The 24,597-nt window shown below is 42.0% G+C and overlaps 1 protein-coding gene and 1 pseudogene across 1 annotated transcript in view; one reads left to right on the forward strand and one right to left on the reverse strand.

Moving 5' to 3' along the window:
• Positions 1-24,597, forward strand: part of LOC117441960 (uncharacterized) — a 605,495-nt gene that overhangs the window by 519,407 nt on the left and 61,491 nt on the right.
• Positions 1-24,597, reverse strand: part of LOC117441961 (zinc finger protein 721-like) — a 143,217-nt pseudogene that overhangs the window by 81,141 nt on the left and 37,479 nt on the right.

The following is a 24,597-nucleotide window of genomic DNA, read 5'->3' on the forward strand; positions in this document are numbered from 1 at the left end:
TTTGTCTTTATTATATTTGATACAGTAATACAGCAATATTCTAACCAAAGTATATACCAGAGGTGGGGGACTCGAGTCACATGACTTGACTTGCCTATTTTTTGACTTGAGACTTGCTTGACTAACATTGATAAAAGACTCGACTTGACTTTGACTTGGTACAGATGACTTGAGACAGATGACTCGAAAGGACTTTACTTTCTAAAATAGAATATTTGCATTTGTATTGTACGAAGCCCCTAGAGGGCAATGAAAGAAAAAAAAGAGAGAGAAAGTATCTTCTTGTTCGCAGGAGAAAGTAGGAAGTGGAGCGCCCAGGAGACAGCCGTTTCATTGCAGACCGTTATGTTTATGTGGGGAAATACATACATTATTTGAGATATATTTCAAACTCGCACTTCATTTTAGGGACATTTCGGCCAGGGGTGTAGAGTTATTTGATCAAGCACCGGATCGGCAAAACAGGAGAGTCTGTGAACCAGTCTGCCTTGACCTATGTATTCATGTCTGACTCTCACAGTATCTGCTGCTTCATAGAAGAAACCATCCTTCACTTCATGAGATCTCTGCAGCACCAGGAGGCAGTAACGTGTAACTCAGCAGAATCCACAATCATCCCGGTGCCGAAAAAGAACAACATCGACTGCCTAAATGACTACCGTCCAGTGGCACTCACCTCCACCCGCGCTAAAGTTTTTGAGAAGGTGGTCCGTCCCCACATCGTCTCATCCCTCCTTCCGGGTCTGGACCCCCACCAGTTCGCCTACAGGGCCAACAGGTCCACAGAGGACGCCATCGCCACAGCTCTCCACTCTACCCTGTCTCACCTGGAGAGTAGGGGGAGCTACGCATGGATGCTCTTCGTGGACTTCAGCTCTGCATTTAATACCATCCTCCCTGACAGACTGGTGACCAATCAGTCCTGGGAGTATCCCATTCCTTGTGTCTATGGATTAAGGACTTCCTGTCTGATCGCCCCCAGAGAGTGAGGATAGGCCCCCACACCTCCACGTCCCTCAGTCTCAGCACCGGATCACCACAGGGCTACGTGCTGAGCCCCCCACTATACGCCCTCTACACCTATGATCTCGTCCCCGCCCACACCAGCAACTCCATCATAAAGTTCGCTGATGATACCACCGTGGCGGGCTGCATCTCAGGGGGTGACGAGACCGCGTACATGGAAGAGGTGGAGCAACTGCTAGCGTCGTGCAAAGTAAACAACCTGCAGCTGAACAAGCTGAAAACCCAGGAAATGATCATTGACTTTAGGAGGAAGAAGACCGCCATGCAGCCCCTGTACATTGATGGAGGCTGTGAGAGTCTCAGTGATCAAACTCCTGGGCATTCACCTGGCGGAGGACCTGTCCTGGAGGACCAACACCACGGCAACCGTCAAGAAGGCACAGCAGAGACTCTACTTCCTGAGAATACTCAAGAGATACCACCTCAGACAGGACCTGCTTGTGTCCTTCTACCGCTGCGCCGTGGAGAGCATCCTCACCGACTGCATCTGCGTGGTTTCTCAGCCGCAGAGAGGGGTGCGCTCCAAAGGGCCATCAATTCGGCCCAGAAGATCATCGGTTGCCCCCTCCCCTCCCTGGAGGCACTGTACAGCTCTCGTTGCCTTAAGAAGGCAGTCAAGATCCTCAAGGACCCACACCACCCGGGTAACGAGCACTTCGTACGGCTGCGCTCAGGCAGGCGCTTCCGTACCATGTCTTCCCGGACAAACAGACTCACGTTCAGTTTCTTTCCTAGGGCCATATGTGCACTAAACGCTGCTAATATTTAAATTATATAAGCCTTCCGTGCAATACGAGGGGAATCGTGCAATTTAATTTATTTATGTACATATTCCCTTTTTTAAGTCCCATTTATTGTTTTTGTTGTTTTTATAGTGTCTTGTTGTTTTTATATTGTCTTGTTGTTGCGTGTTGGCACCTTGAGTCTATTGTAATTTCATTGTACAATGACAAATAAAGATCTATCTATCTCTGAGAAGAGCCACCTTGCCTTCACCACACACACACACACACACACACACACACACACACACACACACACACACACACACACACACACACACACACACACACACACACACACACACACACACACACACACACACACACACACACACACACACACACACACACACACACACACACACACACACACACTTTTAACTGGGGTTATTCATCAGGATTTCGTGGGACTTGACTTGCTTGACTCTCACCCCAGTAACTTGAGACTTGCGCATGTATGACTTACTCCCACCTCTGGTATACAGGAGACCGAGGGAGACGGCATCCTGTCACTGCGAGTCTCAGTATGCTCCGTTCCTCTAGCGTTTTGTTTTTTTGTCTAAACTTTGTCGTGTCTGTATGAAACGTCATTTTGAGAGACCATGCTTTTGGTCCTGTGGATTACATTGGCCTTCTGAAGACCATGTCTGGCCATTCAACTTTCCAAGACACACCTGAGTGACAGCACGAACAGGTATGGCGAGGAGCCCCGGCCTCTGCACTGCTACAGCCGCGAGGCTATGCTAGAGCTACAATGCGATCGGCCTCCTACGAATACACCAAGCCATCTGTGCTCTTCGTTATTGGATGAAATCCCTCGGGAGCCGCTTAGAAACTCCAGGAAAAAGAGACGAGGAAGGAGGGGAGGCGTTCAGAATACGGCGGAGATTCAGCCGGCCACCACTTCCATCCATCATTCTCACAAACCTGCGCTCATTGAGCAACAACGTGGACACACTAAGGACACATGACATTCATGACATTCACTGTCATGAATTTCTCGAGGCCTCTTGATCTGTGGTGCCGATCATACTCAGTAAAATGTAAAACCTGCAATCCCAACGTAGAAATTCTCGGCATGAAGTCAAGACCCTTTTATCTGCCTCGAGAATTTAAAGTTTAAATCAGTTAAAAGAGTGTGTCGAGAATTCGGGTGTATTTTACTGTTTGTTGTTTACGTGCCTCCCAGCGGCAGAGGACACTGTGTTCACGAGCTGCAACTCAGCCACCCCGATGCACCGGCAATAGTGCTCGGGACATGAAGCAATGTCGCCTGGAGACTGTTACCTGGGTTCCAGCAGTGTGTTAGGGATCACAGCAGGAAAGACACTATCCTGCACAAATGCTTTGTTAATGATAAAGGAGCCTATGTGTCTAAATACAGACACCAATACTGAACTCTGATCATAATGTTGTGAATATGATACCAGTGGATAAGACCAAACTCAAGGGAACCAGAAGAGAAAGTAATAAATCATATGTGACTAAGGACATGAAACAAAGACTACGGAGCACTTGAACAGACAGAGAAAGAACTGAAAGTCAAATTGAGGGAATCAAAACACACAGAGAGCTTTTGGGAAATGCTTTTAAAGCCAAAGACCCCAAAAAAGTGTGGGACACCATGAGAACCGTGACAGGAATGACCTCTTCAGCTAAACCTATTGTGACGGACAAGACATACTTGATCCATACCAATGTGCCTATAAGCCAGGGGGTGGTACTGCTGCTGCTCTGGTTCACATCATCACTAAACATTTAGATAAACGCCACACCTATGCAAGAGCCCTCTTCCTAGACTTCTCAGCAGCAACACAATACAAGCAGACATCTTGGTGTCAAGTACTTAGGAGTACTCTTACTTGTATTTTCCTGTCCAGTAAAACATTCATAACCCAATTATATGCTTTACCACCAATTCCCAATGACTTGAACTTGATTAGTAGTCCTTCCTTCCAGAGCATGTCATAAGCCTTTTCAACATCAAATAAGACTGCACTCACTACTTCCTTGTTGGTCTGTGCTTTCCTGATGTCTGATTCTCAGCACAATATAGAATCCATTGTGTTCCGACCCCTCTGGAACCCACTTTGATATGGGGACAACAGAGCTTTACTTTCTAAGATATACGTTAACCTGTCTGTAACCATTCTCTCCATGATTTTGCATAAATGAGATGTCAGGGCAACAGGCCTGTAGCTGGATGGATCTGAAGGGTCTGGCTTCAGGATGGGCACTATTATCGCTTGTTTCCACACTGAAGGAAGTTGGCCAGAATCCCACACCCTGTTAACCAACCTCAACACAATGACTAGAGAGTTATCTGTCATGTGTTCCAGCGTTTTGTAACAAACACCATCTTTCCCAGCAGTGGTTTGGCCATAGGGTTGGGTACCGAGAACCGGTTCCGGTTCGGAACCGGTTCCAACATTTCGATTCCAATGGCATCATTTAGAAATGTGAATTTCGGTTCCGCTTTTCGATTCCTGAGGAAATGTTTCTCGCCGCTCTCCGTAGCCTACTGTATGACTGCAGCGGGGCGGGAAATGTAGCGTTGTACCTACACTTCCTACAGCGAGACCTGAGACCAGGGCCGGCCCGTCGCACTGGCATTATAAATGTTCGCCTAGGGCGCCAGATCTGTGGAGGCGCTGCGCTGCCAGCTCTGGGAGAAAAAATAAATGTTTTGACCGTTGGTGCTCATCCTAATTTTCGGCCTTGATGTAACAACATTCATAATTAAGTAAATGTAACACCCTTTTCACCCCGGTTACACTTTTAATTTGCGCTTTACGATGGGCGCTGCAAGTGATGAAAATGGGGGATGTTGGCTTATCTGGCAACCGCGGCTCACAGCCAAAGTGCGCGTGAGCGAGGGAGAAAGGGAGGGTGCACTGAAACCGCTGTTGTTATTAGCATCTGGTGCTAGCTGCTCTGACGGAAGAAGAAGATGTGTCTCCAATGATGTGGAGGAGAGTCCTCTCCAGTCAGACTGAGGCTGATAACTACAGCTCAGTGAGGTAAAGGACTCTGAGTGTTTAGATAGTTCACTTTAGTCTAAGTTATCTCAGTGGGTCTCAAACGGTTTGATCACAATTTACGTAAACACATATTTCCAAGGCTCTCTTTTATAATTATTGGGATAAAACAGGTTTGAAATCATTCCAATGTATACTATAGGACAGTAAACCAGACATATCGTTTTAAACTGGAGATAAAAAAATATGCATAAATAAAATAGTAAAATAAGATATGAATGAACAACAAAAATAAAATGCGTTACATGTAGGCTATTTGTTATTTAATTATTAAAATGTAAACCGATCTTTTTCATATGGGTGTTTGGAGTTGTACCCCCTAGATCTAGTCTCTAGTAATTCTGCGTGTGCACCAGATTGAAGCATTTTACTTCAAAATGTTCAAACCTTTCTTCCCGGTACGCCTGAGAAGGCAGATATGCTTGTTTTTCTCAACAAGAACTGTTTTTAAAAGTTGGACTGTTGCACTGTTGTAGCTTCAGTGGTTCTCAAGTTAAAGTTACATAGCAGTGAATATAAACAGACTGATTAATGTGAATATTACTGTAAACTAACCTGTGTAAAAGTTTCTCGAATAAATGTAATTTTTTTTGGTGGAAGAAGCATGTATCATGTTTTTACCATGCCCCTCAAGGAATCGGAATCGAGAACCGTTAAGAACCGGAATCGAAAAGTAGAATCGGAATCGGAATCGTGGAAATTCAAACGATACCCAACCCTATTTGGCGAGCACTAATAATTGCTCTTCTCAACTCAAACATACTAAAATGCAGGTCCAACTGATCTCCTAACGCTTCTACTCTATCCAATATTCTCGGGTTTTCCATTCGTGTATTATTTCTGCACTGCCTGGCTTCCTCTGTCAGATTATCTGAACTATGAACTTTCCTAAATGTTTGAGCTAGAAGTTCCGCCTTTCCTACGTTTGTGACAGCCATCACAAACGTGAACGCATCTCCAGTGGGCGGCACCAAGTCTCGAGGACAGGAGTCGAGGAGGGGAAATTTGAGTATGGGCTAGTTGCACAAGATGGCGTCTATCAACTTCCGGCGGCTGGGTGTGCGGTTGTAAACTTCCGGTCTACGTTAGAGGGAAGAGCGATAGATAGCGTATAGATAGCAATGGATAGCGAGAGAGATAGCGTATAGATATTATATAGGCACTATTTTACACTCGATGTCTCCAAGACCTACATCAGTGATGCACATCAGCTGGTACAAGCGGCAGGCTCAGCCCCGATGAGCAAAAGAGAAAAGGGGTTCAAGATGTAGCTACATATCCAGCTACATTGACAATTATGAAGGTAAGTGAAAAACAAAGCTGTAGTTACTGGCTAACTTTGACAACTTGACAGTCTTGATACAGTGTAAAGCGTTTTAATGATGTACTGTTACATTTTTTTGGATAACATGAATGATGTCAATTCCCCACAGTTTCAAACAAAGATCTACCTTCAGGGAGAGTGAGCGTCAGGGCTAGCTGTTACAGGTCCATGAGAAAGCATGAACAGCCTCACGATCTCAAAGTATGGAGGAAAATAAAAAGTGTTCATTGGTTCAAAGCCTCAATCAGGTTCATGTTCTGGGGTTTTGATGTGGCTAGAGTAGGTAACCTGTGGTTTAGGATTCAAATCAGCCCAGCTAGCTGACGTGCTGCAACAGATTACATAGTGACAATACATTTGCTCACATCAACTGGTAGCTAGCTATGTGTGTGTAGCATGAAGGGGCTCCAGATGTATTTTCGTTTTGTAACCCTCTCGTATAAAATGATAAATACATTAGCTAAACTCAAACTTATCTTTCATCAGAGATTCTTAATGAGAGGTTGAAACCGTCTCTGCTTTCATGGAAACCCCAGAAACTGGTTGTGACGGCTGCTGTTCTTTACTGAATGGTTAGTATCATCCATGTAGGATCCATTTGTGTTGGCCAGTGTTAGCTAAGTGCTGGTTTTGTACCCTACATCTATGTTAAGCTGTTCAACGTTCTACTGACACTATTTTATGTAGTTATAATATAAGATAATACATTGAGAGAGCTGAGACAGGCTATACAAGCGTATCTGTTTGAATGTCCTTAAATTACAGTATTCCAAACAGCAGAACTTCTGTGTGTGTGATGTGACTGACAACCTGACATGGTTTAGCCTTTTCCCACACCTATACTTGCCTGATCAGCCTGCTCTCAGCTTTCTCATTTGTCTGTGTTGTATTGAAGCAGTGTCCTAAATGTAAAATGACTGACATTTTGTTTTAATGTGTAGATTGACCTTGAGAACTGCTCACCTGTGGAGATTGCAGTGGCAAAGTGTTCCTGTGTAGCTGGAACAGCACTCTGCAACCACAATGTTGCACTGCTGTTCCAGACCGCTGCTGTACCCCCTGTCCTCAGCTGCACTGAAACAGAGCAGCGATGGCACAAGCCAAGAACCATGGTAAGTACAGTATGTGTTCACAACCAATCCACGGTTTAATGAGTATTTCCTTTGAGCCAAGAGCTGATCTAGTATGTTGCATCAACGACCTTTTCAATTCATTTGACAATTCTTGTGTGTATTTAATAGGGTGTGAAACCAGGCAGAGTGAGTGACATGGAGTCCACTAAGTCAAAGCAGTTTACAGTTGCTGACGGTGTAAGGTCATATCTATTGTCCTAAGTAATTGTCTGTAGCCTGCTCCAACTTTGTGATTGTTGTCTGAGTGTAACATTGTTCTTAAAGTCCTAATCATCTTATAAACATGTTCAAAGGAGTACACGTTGCAAGGCCGTGCGGGGGGAGCTGCCAGACCCAGATGTCCTCAAAGTCAGCGAGGCATACAAGGACTTCTCAGCAGACATCGCACCATGAAAAAAGAACGAATGGCTCACTACTCAACTCAACGACTAACACTCTTTCAGAGGATATGTTGGAAACACATTATATATTGTTTGCATCTACTTTCTGGATATTGTACATCTGTTCATCTGTTATATAAACTAGCATTACTTAAATATGCAGAGACTCATTGAAATGTTTAAATATGTATTTCCCCCCGATATAACATCAACCTATGTTTTGTAAAAGTTTATTAAATTAATCTGTGAAATGTTATCATATTGTGGATTTATTAAATGATGTGTTTTCCTTTGTTATTTATGTGTGCGTTTGTTTTGAGGACATAATTCATTAGAACCTGAACATAGTATGGTATAACTGCTTTTTGTAATGACCACAAGGAAATACACAATTGGTTTGGGAGCAAGAAATCTTTTAATCGTTGTTGCCAGACTTGCCGAATGGAAACTTATCTCCCGATTATAACGGGACGAATTTGTCCAAAGGGGCACACAGCGATGTAGTGTCGACTTTCTTACCCGCTGGAGGCCAATCGCTTTTCTTTACCCCGAAATCCGCTCATCTTCCTCTTGGTGTGTCATAACACACGGCAAGCTGTCAGAACTCTGTACTCCAACCGGAAGTACTCGGCCTCACAATTCAATTACATTTTCCAAATCAAAAGCTTTATTAGCATGACCATATTTACATACAGTATTGCCAAAGCTATGTATAGTTGTAACATATACACACAAATAAACAAAATGCTAAGGACATGTTTTGTTTTTACAGGGAATACAGATTCATTCATATAATACATAATAGAATATGATATACATGTGAGAGCCTCTCTCTCTCTCTCTCTCTGAAAAAGGTGAGAAGGAGCTGAGCAAGGCTTAGTCTTTCTATCTTTATTGCATCTGGTGTAAAGTACTATACTTGGGTACAATTTTGAGATACTTGTACTTTATTTAAGTATTTCAATGTTTTGCTACTTTGTTCTTCTTCTCCTCTACAGTTCAGAGGTAAATGGTGTACTTTGACTCCACTACATGTATTTAATACCTTTAGTTACTTCACAGATCTGGATGAATGATGTGAAATCTAATCAAGTGTTGAATCAGACTTTAGTTCCACCTGGAGTAAATCCACCAGCTACCCTGCAGTCTACAAAGTACTTCAGACTAGCTGCACCTCCACCAGCTACCCTGCAGTCTACAAAGTCATTCAAACTAGCTGCACCTTTACCAGCTTTGAGAACATTTGATCAATCATTAGAAAACATATCATATATATTATTGTGAAATGGACCAATCTGCACAACGACTACTTTTACTGTCTTTCACTATATTTTGATGAGAATACTTTTCTACTTTTACTTGAGGAACGTTTTGAATGCAGTACTTTTACTAACAGAGTATTCCTACACTCTGGTACTTCTACTTTTACTCAAGTACAAGATCTGAGTATTTCTGGTTTTAATCAAGTACAAGATCTGAGTACTTCTACTTTTAATCAAGTACAAGATCTGAGTATTTCTGGTTTTAATCAAGTACAAGATCTGAGTACTTCTACTTTTAATCAAGTACAAGATCTGAGTATTTCTGCTTTTAATCAAGTACAAGATGTGAGTATGTCTACTTTTACTCTAGGACAAGATCTGAGTGCTTCTACTTTTACTCAAGTACAAGCTCTATACTTATATCACCTCCGTTTATAGCCTATGAAAAAAAAACTATTAGAAAACGAAGGCTAAAGCTAACGTTAGCAGATAGCGACAATGTATGCTAGTTAGCTAGCTCAACGATAATATTGCGACAGAACAACTTTTCGGTGCACATCACGCTCTGGCGCTCCGACAGGGAGCTCTGCTCTAAACACCTGAATGGCCCGTTCTAACAGCTGTTCACCAGCGGTCCAGTCTGTGCCACAGTGACTCCGGGCCGCACAGTTAATATTAACAAACGCACCCGTAGGTAATGTGGCTGCTGAAGCTAGACCATCATCGCGGAGCAGCAGAGCCGACAGGCAGGAAGACTCGAGCACACAGCTCGCGCTGCATTATAATATATAAAAAAAGAACACCATGCGTGTCATGATGGCACATAACAGCTCGCGGCCGCAGATTACTCCGGGTCCCAGACCCCCCCCATACCCAAGAAATATTTGTATTGCAGATCTACATGAATCACACAAACGACCTATTTTGGATTCAAAACGGCGAATTTCGCCAATAGAGTGGCGAAGTCCCTCCCCTTCCGGTGGAGCTCCATGGGACCTTATTTAGAAAAAATGTTGTATTGAAGTCAATGGAGAGACAAAGATTATCTTTCGATCCCGTTTGAATTGTGCCACGAATTACACATATGATGTTTGTCAATTTAAAAGATAATTTTGCAAGTCAAAAAAAAAAGTGTCGTAAAACTGTGAACACATTTGTTTGTGAAACGCTCAATGAACTACATCTCTGGTCTCGCAGAATAACATACGTCACCAAGATGGCCGTCACTACTGTCTTGTTAACAAAAGGATTGACTCCCCTCACTATCACCACAATGAAACACGTCCAGAAGAATGTCATGCAGAGCTGCCTGCCTTCCTTTGATTCTCTCTGAACTGCCTGGTCTGTTTAATGTCAACCATTTCTGCAGATAGCATGAAGTAGAACAGATCGGTGATGCTAATGTAACAGTTTTACGACAAATTGTGACTTTTTTGACATGGAAATTATGTATTAAGATTGACAAACATCATATGTGTAATTCATGGCACTATTCAAATGATATAGAAAAATAGATAAGTGTTCTCTCTCCATTGACTTCAATACATTATTTTTCCGAAATAAGGTCCCATGGAGCGGAAGTAGATGGGCGGGACTTCGCCACTCTATAGATGGGAATTGTTTATTGTAAACTGTGAAAAAACAAAATATGCTTAATTGTGGCTCCGACACTCTTAAAACCACTATAGTTTTTCTCCTGTGTGAACACGAAGATGTGATTTGAGAGCACTTGATTGAGTGAACGTTTTTCCACACTGTTCACAGCTGTACGGTTTTTCTCCAGTGTGAATACGGTGATGAGTTTTGAGATTACTTGTTGTAGTGAACGTTTTCCCACACTCTTCACACCAGTACGGTTTTTCTCCAGTATGAATACGGTGATGTGATTTGAGAGCACCTGATGTACTGAAAGTTGTCCCACACTCTACACAGCTGTATGGTTTTTCTCCAGTATGAATACGTTGATGTGCTTTGAGAGCACCTGATGTACTGAAAGTTGTCCCACACTCTACACAGCTGTACGGTTTTTCTCCTGTATGAATACGTTGATGTGCTTTGAGAGCACCTGATTGAGTGAAAGTTGTCCCACACTCTTCACAGCTGTATGGTTTTTCTCCTGTGTGAATACGTTGATGTGATTTGAGGGCACTTGATTGAGTGAAAGTTGTCCCACACTCTTCACAGCTGTATGGTTTTTCTCCAGTATGAATAAGTTGATGTCTTTTGAGATCACCTGATGTAGTGAAAGTTGTCCCACACTCTTCACAGCTGTAAGGTTTTTCTCCAGTATGAATACGTTGATGTATTTTCAGATGACCTGACTGATTGAAGGTTTTCCCACAGTCTTCACAGCTGTACGGTTTTTCTCCCATGTGAATACCCAGGTGGCACTTTAAATTTCCAGATGTTGTAAAGGATTTGTCACATTGCTGACAGCTGTGACGTCTCTCTCTTCCTTTCGGTTTCTAGAACAGACGGACAGAGAAAGTCAATCTAAAAAGCATAAATACACAAGTTAACACAATAAAAACTCACTTAACGTGGACCTATTATGCTATATTTGAACAATATATTGTAGGGCCATACCTAATATATAAAGTATATAAATATAGTATTTTTTTAAAAATACCAAAAAGATCCTGCATTTTAGCCATGCCTCATTTTGCTCTATTTGCTCTTTCCAGCGCTGTTTTTGCAGGGGGCTGATTCTGTGAGCTGCAGCTGACCAGGCCCCCTGTGGCTGACCAGGCCCCCTGTGGCTGACCACGCCCCCTGTAGCTGGCCACGCCCCTTCTGAGATCAGCTGCTGGGCTGCAGCGGGGAGAAGAGGGGGAGAAAAAGAGATCTCCGTCCACCGTGTTTTATTCTTATAGAAGTAAGAAGAGAAGTAACGGGGCAGAAACCCTCCTTTTTACACAGCGGGCAGGGATATCTAGATACTTTCCAAGGTTTGACATAATGAATTGTGCTACTTTTAAAGCAAGCAACGATGTTTTCAAATCTGTAATCAAAAAGCTCTAAAAACGCTATCGAAGCAGTTCCTGCCGTTGCTACGTTAGTTCAAACAGTAACAACGGACTATTTTTCTTAGCGGATGCATGTCAATTTAAATCAATACAACTATTTTTTAAATCAATAAAATCATTTTCTAAATCCATAAAAGCATTTCAATTAATATTGGGAGTCATATCGTTACTTTGTTGAGAATGTGGCCGTGTGATAAGCGGGATAATGTGCCTTCATGCCGATCTAGATCCCTCCGCTTCGCATCGGGCTCCTGATCAGCCTGTCGGTGTTCTTTTCCCCATAATGACCGCGTTGCTGCACATTATCCCTTGCATTAATATATAGAGTCATTATTCATTTGTTTTAAAGCAGGAGGCGCAAACGCTTGCCTCGGGGAGGGAGAAAAAGAGCCACAGCGGAGAATAAACAGAAGGGCAACCATGGCAACCATGCAAGGGAAGTCTTCTTCGCTGCTTTTGTGGCAGACTACAGCGCCACTTACAGGCCTGGCATATGTACTACAGCGTCTCCAGTGCTTTCGAGTGGTAATGGCCGGCCGTGGCCCAACCTCTCATTCCCCTGATAGGTGGAGAATTGACCAATAGCCGTAGCACCACTTTACTGACGACAGTAAAGTGTTCAAATCTGGATCGGTCTGTATCAGATCCGTTGCAGCCCCTTTTTTAGAGATTCGGGTATGGAGGAAAATAGAGAGGGTTGTGTTTTCTGACACTTGGTGAGTTCCCTGGAACACCGGGGACACATATTCATGTATAAAAGACATACGGAAGTGCATTTAGCATGATAGGTCAACAAAAGTTAACAAAATACTACTTATCAACTGTTTGTGTTTATTATATTTGATACAGTAATACAGCAATATTCTAACCAAAGTATATACCAGAGGTGGGGGACTCGAGTCACGTGACTTTACTCGAGTCACATGACTTGACTATTTTTTGACTTGAGACTTGCTTGACTAACATTGATAAAAGACTCGACTTGACTTTGACTTGGTATTCATGACTTGAAACTTAGGCTAGAGACAGATGACTCAAAAGGACTTTACTTTTTAAAATAAAATATTTGCATTTGTTTTTGTATTGTACGAAGCCCCTGGCAATGAAAGAAAAAGAAGAGAGAGAAAGTCTCTTCTCGTTCGCAGGAGAAAGCAGAGCGCACAGGAGACAGCCGTTTCATTGCAGACTGTTATGTTTATGTGGGGAAATACATACATAATTTGAGATATATTTCAAACTCGGACTTCATTTTAGGGACATTTCGGCCAGGGGTGTAGAGTTATTTGTTCAAGAAGAGCCGCACCAGCTGCAAAGAGCTGTGCCTTCACTGTGTTTACCTTCATTACAACAGCTAACGAGCGACCGCAGGCTGCTACGTCACACACACACACACACACACACACACACACACACACACACACACACACACACACACACACACACACACACACACACACACATACACACACACACACACACACACACACACACACACACACACACACACACACACACACACACACACACACACACACACACACACACACACACACACACACACACACACACACACACGCACGCACCACCCACACACAACTGCCCAATTATTCCCCCTATTACCTGTTTTATGATTTCAGAGCCCCACTCTCCATTGTTGTTAATGTTGAAAATAAAACTCTAGTTTCATAACCACTGTCTTTTAACTGATTTAAACTGGGGTTATTCATCAGGATTTCGTAGGACTTGACTTGCTTGACTCTCACCCCAGTAACTTGAGACTTGCACATGTATGACTTACTCCCACCTCTGGTATACAGTAGGGGTGTTGAAAATAGTCGTTTCTACGATGCATTGCGATGCGGACGATTCGGTATCGATGCAATGACGGAAGATAATCGGTTATAGCGTAGTAACGTTGCATCCATAACGTTTTTTTTCTGTCACTTTAATATCAAATCGGTCGGTGACGCAGAGATCAGGGAACAGACGTGACAGCGGCACAGCAACACCAAACACGGAGCAGTCTGCTTTATCCACCAACACGAGAACACCAGTCCAGAACCAACAGCAGAAGGACCCGCTCTGAATCACTCCGTGTCGCTGCGGCTCTGAGACACAGGGATTTATGTTTTTCAAAAATAAGGTTTTTGGTGGATTTAATTAAGTCTTGGATTGCAGAGTATGAATGTCCTCTAGCAATTTTCAGATGATATATACGTGTGTAAAATTTGTGAAGGCAGGAGGAAAAAAGCTTCCGCGATCACCGTCTCCTCTCCGTTCCTCCAAACCTCCCTGAAAATAATGAGTGACAGGCTGACAGTGACCCGATAGAAACTTTATTATTCACTTAATCACTGAGATATAATGAAGCTAACTTAGTCTCAAATTCATGGGATGTATGTAACAGTAAGACAGAGAATGTGAGTGTGCACCCACATGCAGTAGTTTTGTTTGTATATGCTATTGTAAATACTCCTGTTGTCTGCTGTGTTCAGACTCAAGTCCTGTGTGTGATGCCACATTCAGGACATTCAGTGTCCTTTTTTAACAGAAGGCCGTGGCTAGAAGCTGCAGCTAGACTGCAGAAGCATTATTTTTTAGTTTTTAAGGATGGAACAACTTCACACACAGATATAGGCAGGCTAGACATATACAATTCATTTATTTTGGTTTATAAATTAATGTCAAGACATTTGTGTTATTGATTTCTGAAGCACTTTCTAAATAATAAAAAGAGAGTTCATATGTATTTACTGCATGTATGCATTGATGAAAAAAAAGCCATGTGCAGTAATATAGAAAATTGAGGATGCAACGCATTGGTGTGATGCATCGGGATATTGAATTGAATCGAATCGTTGACAGGATAATCGTAATCGAATCGTGAGACCAGTGAAGATGCACCGCCCTAGTAGACAGGAGACAGAGGGAGTCGGCATCCTGTCACTGCGAGACTCAGTATTCTCCGTTCCTCTTGTGTTTTGTTTTTTTGGTCTAATTATTGTCTAAACGTTGTCGTGTCTGTATGAAACGTCATTTTGAGAGACCATGCTTTTGATCCTGTGGATTACATTGGCCTTCTGCAGACCATGTCTGGCCATTCAACTTTCCAAGACACACCTGAGTGACAGCACGAACAGGTATGGCGAGGAGCCCCGGCCTCTGCGCTGCTACAGCCGCGAGGCTATGCTAGAGCTACAATGCGATCGGCCTCCTACGAATACACCAAGCCATCTGTGCTCTTCGTTATTGGATGAAATCCCTCGGGAGCCGCTTAGAAACACCAGGAAAAAGAGACGAGGAAGGAGGGGAGGCGTTCAGAATCGCCTACGGCGGAGATTCAGCCGGCCACCAGTTCCATCCATCATTCTCACAAACCTGCGCTCATTGAGCAACAACGTGGACACACTAAGGACATACACAAGGTACTGTCATGAATTTCTCGAGGCCTCTTTATTATGTTTCACGGAAAGTTGGCTACAATCTACGATGCCTGAATCTCTCTTTGAAGGACCCGGACTCGCCCTTGTTCGAGCAGACAGGGATGCGAACTCGGGGAAAACCAGAGGAGGCGGTGTTTGTGTGTATATTAATGATCTGTGGTGCCGATCATACTCAGTCAAATGTAAAACCTGCAATCCCAACGTAGAAATTCTCTGCATGACGTTACGACCCTTTTATCTGCCTAGAGAATGTGGGTGTATTTTACTGTTTGTTGTTTACGTGCCTCCCAGCGGCAGAGGACACTGTGTTCACGAGCTGCAACTCAGACATCAATGGACAGGGGTGGGATTGTGGGGGCCGTGTTCCTTGACTTACGGAAAGCTTTTGACAACATCTTATTGCAAAAAATACTCAATGTAGATATTGCCGCTACACTCAACTTAAATGTTTCTATAGAATTCACCAACCTCTTTAATTCGTATCTTTCATCCCACTCCCAATGTGTTCAAATTGAGAACCATAAGTCTAGTGTTTGTCAACTGGAGTACCACAGGGCTCTGTATTGGGCCAAATCCTGTTTAGTATGTACATAAATGATCTGCCTTCTGTGTGTGGAGAATGTGATGTATTAATGTATGCTGATGATACAGTTGTTTTTACTCATGGCAGAACCGCAGAAGAGGCTGCTACCAAGGTCCCTGATGTGTTGGAGAATATTACATCCTGGCTTAACAATAACTGTTTGCAACCAAATGTCTCAAAGACAGTGTGTATGTTCTTCTCCAAGGGCCACAGCATTATAGCCTTTTGGCTAATTCGACACTTTTACATGTTTTTAATATGTTGATTAATGTACACTGTCTCTTGTTTTAAATAGATCAATTCAATGGACTGACTCAGCATGTGACGGAGCCCACGCACAACAAGGGGCACACTCTGGACTTGATGATCTCAAAGGGTCTGAATATCTCTGAGGTTGTGGTGACTGATGTTGCGCTCTCTGACCATTCCTTTGAGAGCTCTATTTCTGTTCACACAAATGTTCAAAAAGAGGTAACCACAAAGCGATATTTAACTGAAAACACGAGGGAAATGTTTACTCGGGATGTTTCTTCCACACGTGCCCCTGCTAACATCTCAGTAAATGAGCTAGTAGATCATTTAAATTCAAAAAATAAAAAAATGTTATAGATGCCATTGCTCCAACTAGGGTAAAGGAAGTGACTGGCAAGAAAAGATCTCCATGGAGAAAGGCCATGACTGTGAGAAGAGAAAAAAGAGAGTGTCGAAAAGCTGAACGTGGATCGCTTGAAGGAAGATGTGCATGTTTAATGGGACTTTGTGGAGGGAGAAGGGCTCTTTTCATTTAACATTTTGAATGGGACTTTGTGGGGATCTTTGGATTGGGGTGCATTTTTGTTCATTTTTTAGTGAGTGGGGTTGGGGGGATGAGTAACATTTAACTCAAAATTCCTGTTTTTGTTCTTCAATGAAACAAATAATTGTTCAATCAAATAATTAAAACTTGTTCTGTTCTACTTAAAAAAAGAAAATCTGTTGAAATGTCATGTTTTTTTGTTTAATTTTGCATCGAATATTTCCAAAATTCCCCAGCTTAACTTCCCATGGAAACTTTCAACCCCTTTGCAACCCTATCAGTAACTTTAGTAACGCAGTGTAGGCAGAGCCGCAACGCCATCTTCAATGTGTGTCACTACCCGATCTGCAGCCCTGCCCTATCTGCAGTGCGCATGTGCGAGATGGTCCGCCATATTTGACAACTCCATACGGCAACTCTAATAGGACATTTGACACAGTGGCGTTTGGCAAAGCAGAAAAAGAACACTCAAAAAACCCAACAATATTAATCTGAATGAGAGAGATGAGTTATTGTTATCACAACGTGACTTCACTATCATTGAACAACTCTTTTTATTGGGTCATTTTATTGGGTTAAGTGCATTGTCAGAATAAGTGAGAAATGGATGTAACTTCTGTTGGACAGCTATCACACATGCTGAAGAAATATTGATTGTAAATGTATGCAATATGTATGGCATTCATAATGTACATCTAATTACATTAACTGTGAATATCCTTCATTTTATCTCAAATAACAAAATATTTTAATAAAGATATTTGAGACGTTTATGACTCGCGCATGCACGATGCAAATCGGGCAGCCGTCTAGACGTCAAATGTCCCATTAGAGTTGCCGTATGGAGTTGTCAAATATGGCGGACCTTCTCGCACATGCGCACTGCAGATAGGGCAGGGCTGCAGATCGGGTAGTGACAATGTGAACCACAAAACCAACATCAGCCGTTAGCTGTTAGCCCTCAGAGCTCACAGCTCCTCATATCTGTTCAGAAACTAGACAGAAGTTAAACAAGTACAAACCACAGACTGTCCGTGTCATGGTGAATACAGTCGCTGCTTTATTTATGTCTGTATAGGGCGTTCCGAGCTGAATAAGGGCGTCAAATGAAGGCAAGACGCCCGCCTGGCGGAAACGCTGGAATTAGGAATATATTGTGATGAAGTGCACACTGACCTGAGCTCCAGGGGCCTCCTTCTTCTCCTCCATGCTGCTCATCAGCTGTCCTGATGAAGACCACAGAGCTGCTTCATTATTAATATAATACAAATATTTAGATATAATTCATAAACTGTCAGCAGTGAAGAGGAGGAATTCAAAGAGTTTATTCAATGATATGTTCTATTTCTAGATGCTTCTATGTAGTGTTTTATCACACCACGTGCAGTGCCTTGTCTCATCTATGCTGCTGTGACGTAAACATGGTCCAAATGGATCCATTTGGTCCATGTGATGCTAAGCAGAGGAGAACATGATAGAAAGGTCAGATAGTTATTAACGTTACATGCACATTACTTTAACCATTACGATAACAACTTGGTTTTCTGTGTAAATTATTATTAATATAATACAAATATTTAGATATAATTCATCATAATCTGTGTAGCAACTTACATTCTAACTTACAGCTCAGTTAGTTCACTTTTATTTCATTAAAATGACTTTATTCACATAGAAAGTGACATTAATGGTTGTTTGAACCACGGTTATAGCGCTATCCGTGTGAAACTATCACTAAGTTAACACAGAAAGCAAACATTAGCTAGGGAGACTGTTTAATGTACTCCATGTATATGTTACAGGTCCCCGATATGAAGACCACAGTAACAGTGATGATACCTGTGAGCAGGTGAGACAGGAGCAATGAGGACACAGGTTATTTGGTTTCCTTCCAGATTGCTTCTGTTGGTAGTTGTATTACACAAACGTATTTAAACATCTAAATTCTCTTATGCATTTCAATATATTTACTTAATCATTCACTTTTCTGACAGCTCCATCAACACACATCCACTGTCAATAACCCCTTCTGTGACAAGCACACATTCAAGCTGAACTTTACATTCACTAATCTTTTTGTACCTTTCATACATCTTGTTTACAGTATTAAACCTGTATTAAATATCCCTTGAAACTGTAATTTCGACTATTACCCTTCTGCCATTCATTGCAGGTCACTAAAATGCATTTAAACTCGAGAATCATAATGCTACAAACACTACAGCATACTTGTGTAACACACATCCAGTATAACACTACCTAAACTATACCTTTCATAAGGTGCACATTTATTCATAACTTCACATGTATGGAAATATTTAGTGGGCGGGAGCCTTCAGACACACTAGGCTTGTTTGAGACAAGCAAGACCTGCGCAGTTGCGATCAACGTCTTGCTAGTGCGTTGCATGATGGTTAGTCATTTTGTCCGACTTGCTCTGGAGGCTCGCCCACATGAGACTTTGAAATCTCGCGGGACAAAGACGCCCGCAGCCTTGAGAGCGAGGCGAGGCGAGTTGGCGCAGTTGCTCTCCACGAGCTGCGGAAGCGAAATGCTTGATGGGAAACGGCTCGCTGGTATCTCGAGCTGAGCTCTCATTGGTGGGTTTTACCACGTGCTGCTGATGAAGCTCTCCCATTGGCTGGCAAAAGTTTCTTGTTGTTTTGTGTCAGTTTTACGTCGCGACATCCATTCCCATTTTTCATCATTGTTCCACAATGTTTATCATCATGAAATTAATATCTATATATTTTATACTATACTGCTTACCGTTGTAATACTTTATATATCTTAGCATATTCATACACACTGTTCATACTGCTCACAGGCTGATATCTAGTGTCATTTCATTTCAAACCTTTATTTATACAGATAAAATCCCATTGAGATCATTGATCTCTTTTCCAAGGGAGACCTGCTCAGTGTATTCATACCCCACTGTTTATTCATCATTCAATTCATTCTATATGTTATTCTGTAGATTGTGTACATTACTTTCCACTTCACTGCTTGTTGCACCTGATTAGAAGCTAAACTGCATTTCGTTGTCTCAGTACCTGTAATATGTGCAATAACAATAAAGTTTCTCTTTAAGTTAAACCAAATCATTCAAATAAAATCTATTGTAATGTAATGATTTGGTTTAACCTTATTTATTGAATACATCATTTAAAATGGCAAGATTAAATCAATTTCCGCCATTGCAAACCCAGCCAGTCAAGCCGACTCCGAGTCCGAGCTGTCCGATTTAAAACGAGATTTTTGACACCTCCCCCGGCTGCGATCGTCTACTTTCGAGGCGAGCCGCAATGTGTCTCAAACAAGCCTACTATCTCACTCGCACCATTTCCGTGTCAGACCACGTTATCCCCAAGATGGCGCCGCGCGGGGAAAGCTAAGCTAATACGCACACACATTCATACTCTTTTTAACATGTACACAGCGCTACAAACACTCCACACGCTTAGTGGGCCGTCACACTATATACGCGAACATTATGGAGGGGTTCATATGATTTGTGCAGCTTTTACTAACCTGTAATGAGCAGGTGAGATAGGAGCAATGAGGACAAGGGGTTATTTGGTTTCCTTCCAGATTGCTTCTGAGGAAACACCGGAAGTCCGTCCCTCTAACCAGTCCCCGGAACACAAACGTTCCGCCACACTACCAAATGCACCGCTCAACCCCACCAACGAAATGAAAATAGACAGATGTACAAAACAAAGGCATATTCCAACTCCAAACAATAATAATTATTATATCAATGTGGTCACACATCCCAGGGGTGCCACATATACAGTATTTTCTGTATATTGTGTATTCTTTAGATACTCTAGTACAGGGCTCTCCAACACGTCGATCGCGAGCTGCCATTCTGATTCCGATTCTACTTTTCGATTCCGATTCTTAACGGTTCTCAATTCCGATTCTTTGAGGGGCAGGGTAAACAAATTATACATGCTTCTTCCACCAAAAAAATTACATTTATTCGAGAAACTTTTACACAGGTTAGTTTACAGTAATATTCACATTAATCAGTCTGTTTATATTCACTGCTATGTAACTGTAACCTGAAAACCACTGAAGCTGCAACAGTCTAACTTTTATATTATTTTTGTTGTTCATTCATATATTATTTTACCGTTTTATTTTTGCATATTTTTGTATCTCTAGTTTAAAACTATACATCTGGGTTACTGTCCTATAGTATACATTGGAATGATTTCAAACCTGTTTTATCCCAATAATTATAAAAGAGTGCCTTGTAAATATGTGTTTACATAAATTGTGATCAAAATGTTTGAGACCCACTGAGATAACTTAGACTAAAATGAATTAAAACTGCGGTCACAGACGTGCACGCAGTTGTGGGCGGGCCTTCGCGTCCGAGCGCCTGTAGGGGAGGGTCGCTGGTCGTCCCGGCGTCAAGCAGATGCGCGCGTGTCCTCCGAAATGAGCCGTTCGTAATTTCTCAAACGTTCGTGTCCCGGACTGCATCTTCCCCATAATACTCGGGCATGCATGTGAGTGGTGGAGGAGGGGGTGGTGGAGATGCAGGGCCTTCAGCAGGGCCTTCAGCAAACTCCAACAATTCTGCAGCAAGCTGCTCCCTGACAGTCTTCTGGGTGTGTGGCTTTGTCCTGCTGCATCTAACAAATGTGGAAAAACAAAGAGATTAGATTAATTCACTGGCTTATACTTATAGGATAATATTGGACTATAAATGAAATATTACACCAAATAAATAAGTAAACACATGTATATTCATTCACTGGCCATTCATTTAGAAAATGTAACTCCAAAAAGACAAGTAACACTATTTAGCATTTTGGCTAATCATTCCTGTTGGCTAAGCTAACACTGTGATGCAGTTCCACTAAACACAAAAGTAATATATAAAAAGGATAATATTGGACTATAAATAAATAATATTACACCAAATAAATAAGTAAACGCATGTATATATTCATTCACTGGCCATTCATTTAGAAAATGTAACTCCAAAAAGACAAGTAAAACTATTTAGCATTTTGCCTAATCATTCCTGTAGCTTCGTGGCTAAGCTAGCACTGTGACGCAATTCCACCAAACACATAAGTAATATATATAAAAACAGAGAGATTACATACCTTTCCCGTGGTGGAAGTTCAACATCCGAGTCACTACTGCCCGGATCCAGGTCTGGCTGGAGGAGATCTTCATCATCCGACGAAGAGTCATTTGGTATGATCAAAGCCCCGCTATCGTCAGCTAGCATCTCTAGCACCTGCTCGCCTCGGTGGTGAAGCTCTCCCTTCTGGCTGCGTAATGCGTAATGGAGCGGGCGTAGTTTATACTACGCAGGATCATATCTTTGGAACCCATTGGTCGATTTGGGTGATTGACACCTTTTCTGAACCGTTGGAGCCAATAGAATCGAGTGACAGTTAGTAAGTCCCGCTAAACACTTACGTCAAGTAGAGAGAGGTTTGCGTAAACAGCACGTGAGACAGCATTAACTCGGGACTGCAAAACTTTATACCTACTCTGCTGCCATGAATGTAATGATAGATTATCAGGAACAATTCTAAAGTGACTAAGAGACATTGGATTAACCTTAAGCAGCGTTTCTATTCCCTTGAACAAGAGCTTTGATCACAAAACAGCAACGGTAAGACATACTTATTGTTATGGTTTTGAAAACTGTTGTTTTTTTTCTTCTCTGTTCTGGCTGATAGCTCAGTGAGTTTGTGTCCTACAGTGATGATACTTATAACAAAAATAATCTGTGGAGTATCAGCTTTCAGATGATATGTAGTTTGTGCAGAAAACATTAAGTTTTAAAGGTCGTTTTTGCTAGTTAGCACCGGAAGTAGCATCTGCCCGTTTTAGCTAAGGGCTAATGCTAACGCTTCTTGTGAGACCTTTGTTTTGTTTCGGTAAAAATAGTTCTTATCGTCAGTTAGCTGAGATTCTTCTCTTTAATCTGGTATAACACATTAATAGGTTTTTAAATATTAAGATGCTCTGAGACACAGTGTCGTGGAAAAAAAAAACAGGGACCCGCCGGCTTAACAGGTTAACCGTGGCGTGCGGTGCAGTGGGTTGTGCAGACGTTCTGCCCTTGACTGTTTGTTTACTCAATAAACGCATCTCCTCTTGATATTAGGCCATGTATGTTCCATACCAGTGGAGTTTGCTTTTTGTTGTTGTGTTTATTGATCAAAAAGCAAACCTTCAATACAGCTGTTATGTGGTCAAGGTAAGTAAAGTAATAATTGAAGCTGTGTATTGGTTAATATTAGCATATGAGTTAAAATGAAAACACAACAGCATTTCACAAAACGCTACAGCATTTCACAAAACGCCGCAGCATTTCAGAAAACACCACAGCATTTCACATTGGACGGAAAGGGTATTCCGTAGGGAGAACACTTCTTGTTTATGATTGGACAGAGCCAGCCAGACAGCACTGCTGTGATTGGTTGTTTTTGCTGCCAGTGAAGAAATGACGCTTCGTGATTGGTCAACGTCCGACAGCGCAATATGTCCCAACCGGTCCCTCCCAACACATCAGCCATTAGCACACACTCAGAGCTCACAGCTCCTCATATCTGTTCAGAAACTGGACAAAAGTTAAATATGTACAAACCACAGATGGCGAATACAGTCGCTGCTTTATTTATGTCTGTATGACGTTGTTGTGAGTGTGGACGGAGCAGCTACAGGTTAGTTTAGCCTGATGGATCCGATTCCATTCTGAAAACACGCATTTTAAAAGCTTTTCGCCTGCCGTCTTGTCTGCAGACTTGTCAAAGCATTAATTCATGGTTTTTACTAACCGTTATCAGTATTAGTTACTTCGGCATCACTTTGAAACGTGTATTACAATTAAATCACTGTCAAATATGTTCATTTTGTTGTAGTTGGTATCTCCTATAGGATTTACATGGAGATACTTCCCGCCCCCTCTCCAGTGCGTCTTGTTTGAATGACAGGAGCAAACACAGCTGACAGCCGCGGTGAAACTCAAGCGATTAGAGTGATGCGAATATTGGGTAAGGCAAGGCAAGGCAAGTTTATTTATAGAGCACTTTTCAACTCAAGGCAATTCAAAGTGCTTTACAAAAAAAAAAATGAAAGACATTAAGCATTAAAAAAGAAAAGCTAATCAAATAAACATTAAGTAAAAATACATGGATAAAAGTTACAGTGCAGTCTAAAATATAAATAGTTCAATTAAACATTACAAGAAAAAGTACATGGATAAAAGTTACAGTGCAGTTTAAGATATGAATAGTTCAATTAAAAGCAGCGACAAAAAGAAAAGTCTTCAGCCTGGATTTAAAAGTAGTCAGAGTTGCAGCGGACCTGCAGGTTTCTGGGAGTTTGTTCCAGATATTTGGAGCATAATAACTGAACGCTGCTTCTCCAGGTTTAGTTCTGACTCTGGGGACAGAAAGCTGACCAGTCCCTGAAGACCTGAGAGATCTGGATGGTTCATAGTTTAGCAGGAGGTCAGTAATGTATTTTGGGCCTAAACCATTCAGTGCTTTATAAACCAGCAGCAGTATTTTGAAATCTATTCTTTGACACACAGGAAGCCAGTGTAAAGACTTCAGAACAGGAGTGATGTGATCCACTTTCTTAGTGTTAGTGAGGACTCGAGCAGCGGCGTTCTGAATCAGCTGCAGCTTTCTAATAGATTTTTTAGTGAGACCTGTGAAGACACCATTGCAGTAGTCGAGTCTACTGAAGATAAAGGCATGGACAAGTTTTTCCAAATCCTGCTGTGATATTAGTCTTTTAATCCTAGATATGTTCT

The sequence above is a fragment of the Pseudochaenichthys georgianus genome, unplaced genomic scaffold, assembly GCF_902827115.2.
Source record: "Pseudochaenichthys georgianus unplaced genomic scaffold, fPseGeo1.2 scaffold_223_arrow_ctg1, whole genome shotgun sequence".
In the NCBI taxonomy this organism is placed as follows: Eukaryota; Metazoa; Chordata; class Actinopteri; order Perciformes; family Channichthyidae; genus Pseudochaenichthys; species Pseudochaenichthys georgianus.